The sequence below is a fragment of the Triticum aestivum genome, chromosome 1B (genome assembly GCF_018294505.1).
Source record: "Triticum aestivum cultivar Chinese Spring chromosome 1B, IWGSC CS RefSeq v2.1, whole genome shotgun sequence".
NCBI classification, from domain to species: Eukaryota; Viridiplantae; Streptophyta; class Magnoliopsida; order Poales; family Poaceae; genus Triticum; species Triticum aestivum.
This window is the reverse complement of record NC_057795.1, coordinates 686,051,656-686,057,137: the sequence shown is the minus strand read 5'-3', so window position 1 is coordinate 686,057,137 and position 5,482 is coordinate 686,051,656. Positions and strand designations below refer to the sequence as shown.

Sequence of the window (5,482 nt, the reverse complement as noted above, 5' to 3'; positions counted from 1 at the left end):
TTTCTTAGTCAGTTGTAGCAAAATTCGACGATAATTGCAGGAAAAATTGTTGTCCCAGTCATCTGCAGGAACGCCGGCCACCAATCATCACCATTAAAAAAATGGATGTAGCAAATAAACATGCTGGTCGTAGCAAAGACAAAGGCAGTTGCAGCAACAAACATCGTTGTTGCGGCAAAAAACGGATGCAACTTCGTCCGTCTGCAGTTGTAGATATTTTTTCCACCCCACAGCTTGAGCGGTTGGTGAAAATAGAGCTGACCGAGTAAACGTGGTGGGCCAAAAAAAAACATGAATTGGGAGGGGCGGGAGTGCGCGGGACCGGTCGATGATTCGGCCGGTGCACTGTTTGTAAACATTTCCCAATATAAAAACCAGTTTCAGTGTTATAAACTTGTCATTTGCACAACCGCAGTCTGCTCATAGCAGGCCCACTTGCCAGGTCGCACCCTCTAACGACCCCTTGGTCCCACCCACAGATACGCGGCGGCTGTTCAGAATCCCTCGCCGTCTTGCTCTGCTCCGCTTCTTCCTCGTCAGTTGACGCGCCGCCGTCGTGCATCAGCCAAAGCCGTGACAGAGTGATTCTGGCTGGGATACCCTTTGGGCCCTCCTCCGTACGCCGACCGGGGCTCGTGGCACGAGGCAATAGTGCCCGCCCCACGTCCGCAGCGAAGCCCCGGTTCGCCGCTGGCGTGTGCGCGGCGGAGGCTTGGCTCGGAGAAGGATGAGGCGCGGGTGGAACGGAATCCCGAGCAGTTCCGGTGGTGGGGGCACGGCCGAGGTCTCCCGGCCCGCTTCTACGAGGCCGTGCTAATGGCCGGCCGGAGCCCGGTGCAACCGCTCGGACAGATTTCGTGGGATATCTCACGCTTCCTCCCAGGTTTGGGTGAATTTTATGCTCAGTACTTTTCTACTAACTGGTCATACAGTAAAATCCTCAGTAGATCCATCGATAAGGCATTAATTTGTTAGTCGATGATCAGATGCAACTAAAACCGGAACCTAGAGAATGCTCTGTTTCCTTGTCTGAACCCTGCTTATATTACTTGGAATTTAGTCTCGTTACAGTATAGCCTAGGAACCCGAAGATGGTCATACAACAACTTTCTGTATCCTAGTTTCTGTTATAAAATTAGAATGCGTTCACTTGACACTTGTCAGTTAGCACAATATGGCCAAACCAAATCTAGAATGATACAGTTTATACAACCGCGGGATTACACTGGAAGCTGATGTCTCCTCTGCGAAAACACAGCAGCCAAATTGACAACAAAACATTTGCCTAGTGTAAGGATACTACTACTACACCAGGCTTTTGGACTGAGCTGTCGAGGTTCCAACTTCCAACAGAAACATAATAGAAATCATGACTCAGAAGCTAATCCTGCAATGCAAATTGTTGGAAGTAGGAAATGCCACCGCAGGAATCAGATCCTGGATTCCTTAAAAGAGAAGAATATTTTTTGATGGTATGCAGTTCCTTGATGATATCTCCGGTCGCCATCCTACTTGATGGCATTTCGTGAGAGCAAGATAATCCAAGACCAAGCAGTGAAATCACGCAATCAATCTTCAGTTTGTGCTGGTCATCATCTGCAGTCTGAAGTTCATTCTCGAGGCTCAACAACAGTCGGTTGTCAGCTACATCCATAGGCCTGCCACGTAGACCTAATTCAGCATACTGACGAAGGCTCAACCCTTCTCCGAATTTGCTATCCGTGGGTTTCTTTCCTGTTACCGTTTCTAAGACGAGAATTCCGTAACTGTAAATATCTGCGTACGTTGATATCATATTTCCAGCACCATACTCTGTTGCATCAAAAGTTTTCAACTGTCATAATATAACAGAGAAAATTTAAAGGTGCTTCACATAAAACAAGATTGCTTCTGCAACTTCTCTGGATATTTCTGTAGATAAAAAAAAGGTAAAATACCTGGGGGTGCATAGCCGAATGTCCCTCTAAATCCCATGGAACTTGTTGAGTGTTGGTAATACGAGCTTGTCTCAACAAGAATCTTAGCTAGTCCAAAGTCTCCAACATGGGCCACCATCTCAGCATCTAAGAGCACATTGCTTGTTTTCAGGTCACAATGTAGAACCGGTGCATGGCCATGGCAATGTAGGTAATCCAACGCATTAGCCACATCAAGCAGTATATTAACTCTCTCAATAAGATTTAGGTTTTTGGCTGCTTGGTCATTTGCGCCGGGATGCAACCAGTCATCTAAACTACCATTGGGCATGAAATCCAACACTATTGCTTTGAAGTCATTCCCTCTGTTATCAATGCTTGAGCAGGCTGTAATTATCTTGACCAAATTTCGGTGCCGTAGGTTCCGCAGTGCTTCGCATTCTGCAATGAAACTCTTGAGCGCCCCAGGAGCTTGAAGTTTTAGTACCTTAACAGCAACAAGCCTAGTACTTTCTCCAACTTCGACTCCTATAGTTCCTTTGAATACAGTCCCGAATGCGCCAAAACCCAACAGATTTGTTGTTGAGAAACCATTCGTTGCTCTTGCTAACTGTGAATAAGAGATGAATTGGTGGCCTTGCATGGATGTTGTTGAAGGAATTTTAGTTGTGATTTTGCGCCAAGAAATGAAAACGCAGATCAAGGAAAGGATGACTATTGTAGCAGCAAAAAGAACAACGATAGGAATCAGAAGAGATCCTTTCGTTGCTACTTGTGAAGAACATGGAGGCAAATGTAGATCAGGTATGCCACCGCAAAGTCTGTGATTGCCTTGGATCCAGATAGCAGTGGCATTTGCAAAAACACCAGAATATGGGACTTCACCAACAAAGATATTGAATGAAAGGTTTAGGTAATTGAGCATGGTAATGTTCACAAGGAAGTTGGGAATCTGACCGGTCAAATTGTTGCGTGATAGGTCAAGATTTCCCAAACCTTTGAGCTGACTCATAGACGTGGGAATTCCACCAGTTAAAATGTTATTCTGGAGGTAGAGATTCTGAAGAAGTTGACATTCACCAAGGGTGTCAGGGATTTCACCGGTTAATTTGTTTGACTCTGCATGGAATTCTACAAGATTTTTTAGATACCCTATTTCTTGTGGTATCGATCCCATCAAGTTATTATGGGATAGATCCAAAGCTACAGATAGAGATGAAATATTGAACAAAACAATTGGAATGGGCCCGGTGAAGCTATTACTTGAAAGATACAGTGCCGACAACTTTGATAGGTTTCCAATTGTGCTTGGCAACCTACCACTAAAGGCATTCTTCCTAAGGTCCAAATAATTTAGTTCAGTGAGATTTCCTATTGTCCATGGAATTGACCCACTCATTCTATTTTCTATCACATAGAGTTCAACCAAGTTTGTAAGCTCACTGAAGGAAGAGGGAAATGTGCCAGTGAAAGAGTTGTAAGAAATATCGAGTTTTCCCAAGTTAACAAGGTTACCTATGTCCCTAGGGATGCTTCCTGATATTTTGTTCTCCCTAAAACTGAGATTTATCAATGAAGTAGAAAAATTGGAAAGCGAATCGGGGAGAACTCCCTCCAAATTATTGGCACCCATTTCCATAGAAGTTAACTGTGAGCAGTTTGCTAATGCGGTTATGAATTGCCAATCTTTTGGCTCTTGAGCTCGAAGCAAATTTGCCGAGATCTGCAGCAAAGACAGATTTCTTAACCTTCCGACCTCCGGAGGAACGACACCGTCAAAGAAGTTGTAGTGGAGCTGAAACAACGACACATCAGAAGCATTAGCTATGGAAGCTGGGATCCGGCCATGGAACTGGTTGTTATCCATGTATATGCTATGGAGGCTGGGAAGATTATCGAATGCATTTGGAGGTATTGTTCCACTGAGCGTGTTTTGCTGGACGGAGAAGAGTGTAAGAGAGGAAATGTTCCATATGGAATCGGGGATCACTCCGCTTAGATTGTTATAGCCTAAGCTGAGCCATGAGAGATTGGACAAGAGCCCTAGGGATGAAGGAATGACTCCTGATAGCGTGTTGCTGGAGAGACCGAGATGGGCGAGATTGTAGAGGTTGCCCAAACCAGGTGGTATCTCGCCGGATAACCTGTTGCCTGCCAAGCTCAAGTATTGCATGGATGTCAGGTTCGACAGCCATCCTGGAATCTCTCCTGTTAAGTGAAGATGCAACTTTATTAAGAGAGAATTCCATATTACAACCTCAAACTATCACCAAAGCCTAAAACACAACTCTGAACTACGAAACATTCTGGCCACTTTCTTTTTTTGGTCAGACTCCGACCACAAATGGCTCTGAATTTGAATTTTCGTTCTAATTCTATCCATTCGGCAAAAATTGTTGAAACTTTCCCAGATATAATACAAACTAAGTGCTGATGTTTGAGACACTTACAAAAACAATTATTGGCACTTCCATTTTTTGCTCAAATTTTGAGCCAAAATGGCTCTGAATTTGAATTTTCGTTCTAACTTTTTTTCTGTTTGGCAAAATTGTTGAAACTTTCCCAGATTGAATATAACCGTGATGTGAATTTCTGGAATTGTTTTCAAAACTTTCTGGGCACTTTCATTTTTTTATCGAATATTTGCAAGTAGACGTGGCGGATGAGTTGACGTTGACTGGGATGTTTCGTAATTTAAGGTTGTAACATGGATTTTTCTAAATGGATGACATATGCAAGATTACGTACAGACCAGGTATTACAGTTAGTTGCAATTTTCAGGTGACTGAGATTTACTAAATTAACAAACAATCTAGAAGAATTAGCACGGGTGTAACATATCACCTCGGAGATAGTTCCTGTTTATGTCAAGCGTCAGTAGACTGGAGCATCCTGCAAGGGCCACGGGGATGCCTCCCCGCAGAGAATTGACACTCAAGTTGAGCGTCTAGAGCCTGCCGAGACGGCCGAGCTCCGGGGGTATCTGACCGGCGAGATGATTGTCGCCAAGATCCAGCTCCCGGAGGAAAGACAGGTTGCCCAGGGACGGCGACACTCGCCCGGACAAGCCACGGGAGCGCAGGCGCAGAGCAACGACCCTCTCAGGGTGTCGCCGCCGCCCACCGCAGGCGACTCCTGGCCAGCTGCAGTAGCGGCTGGACGCGTTCCATGAGGCCAGTGAGCCGTCGGACAGCATGGACTTGAAGGAGAGAAGCACCACCTTGTCGCCGGTGGTCGCGTTGCTCCCGGCCGAAGAGGAGGACGGTTGAGCTTGGGACACCAGAGGGCACAGCAGCAGAGGGAATGCCAAGACGAGCAATGCTAGTGCTCCGGCCATAGTGGGGATAAGCTGTGCTGCTTCACCCACGAAGCAGATCATATATATAGATCAGTGCCACTGCCACCTACTAAGTTGTCAATTGTCATTTGCCTCCTTTGCCCTTGTGCTATAGTACGTCTCTAAACCAGTGATTAGTGGGGTGGTTGTACCTCTACCTTAAATCTGACATCATAAGCAGTGCAGATTTTTTTTTCTTTTGAAAGGGAGGCAAAAGCTTTGCCCCGTA

The 5,482-nt window shown here is 45.5% G+C and overlaps 1 pseudogene; it reads right to left on the bottom strand.

Annotated features, from left to right (window-relative positions):
* Positions 1-1,183: 1,183 nt before the first annotated feature.
* LOC123082592 (receptor kinase-like protein Xa21) lies at positions 1,184-5,253 on the bottom strand (annotated as a pseudogene).
* Positions 5,254-5,482: the final 229 nt, after the last annotated feature.